This window comes from Arachis ipaensis, chromosome B06, assembly GCF_000816755.2.
Source record: "Arachis ipaensis cultivar K30076 chromosome B06, Araip1.1, whole genome shotgun sequence".
NCBI classification, from domain to species: domain Eukaryota; kingdom Viridiplantae; phylum Streptophyta; class Magnoliopsida; order Fabales; family Fabaceae; genus Arachis; species Arachis ipaensis.
The window spans coordinates 5,566,908-5,568,217 of NC_029790.2; positions in this window are offsets into that span (position 1 = coordinate 5,566,908).

Consider the following 1,310-nt stretch of genomic DNA (forward strand, 5'->3'; position numbering starts at 1 on the left):
ACCCTATAGCAACTAAGTGTGGCGACAAATATCTCTCTAAAAAAAGTTGATTTAATCGTACCTTAAAATCTCTATACAAATATAAGATTTTGTCATTTTACCATCTTCATTTATCCAAGAGTACTGATAAAAGATGTTTGTGATCATCGTCATGTCATTGTCTTAATTGGCAAAACTTTTTTGTTAAGCTCTTTTTGTTTAAAGCTTTTAATTTGTCTCAACTCAGCCATCTTTCTTGGCTCCAACCTTTTTTTCCTAGACACATAAAATGTTAATTATGGTAGTAATAATAAATCAAAAAGATTCAAATTACACTCTAAAGTTAAGCCCACAAGCTTTGAATTTCGCTTGCATGAAAAATCTTATCAATTCAATTCACATACATCTTGATCTTGGACAAGATTTTTGCTTTAATTTGAGATGATAATAATAAGTACTATTCTAATTAGGACTAGGGATTGCTTTTGTTGAATGAGTTCAATCTCTTGTAATAATCATGTCTCAAGGCCACTGAAGACTCAGGTATTAGAAATTTATATTTTCTCCTTTATTTATACATATATCAATTAAAAATCTTTCTCTAACAAACTAAATCTATAAGAAAACCCTAGCAATGAACATGGATGATGACGTGGTGGAGTGAATTTTTAGTTTATATTCATTTTTTTATTTACCTATTTATTCAAAATAAACTAAACAATGGATTTTATTATTCAGTGTGCACTGATGATTAATGAGTCAAACATAAAGTTTTGTGTTAAAAAAAATTCCAAGATAAAAAATATAGTAACTTTTGGTTTCTTTGACTAATCTTAACCATCACTCTGAAAAAATGAATAAAAATTACTTAAATAATTACTTTAATAATAAGGGGCCTTAGCCAAAATCGTAGATTTTATCATTTCTTTTAGGCTCCATTATCATAATTACTTTGAAAAAACAATTAGCATTTCAGGTGGCAAAAATTGAAATTGTGAGCTTACATTATTTATATTTTTTCCCATAAAATAAGAATTTTAATATAATAGTCTCATAAATTAGAACAGATTTAGTTAATTTGGCAACATTGTTAACAATTACTTTAAGGTGGATTTTGACACAAATGGTTTGGATTTTCTTCTATATTATGAGCCATATGGTTATTAAAAGAAGTAGTATACTTTATATATATGTTAGGTTAACCCCATAATTTAAATAAAGATGCATGTTTGTTTCGGACACTGAACTTAGCCTAGTTTTAACATATACACCAGCTTCCTTTTCCCTTTTATTTTTTTTTAAATTTCTTTATATTTAAAATTATGGCTCGA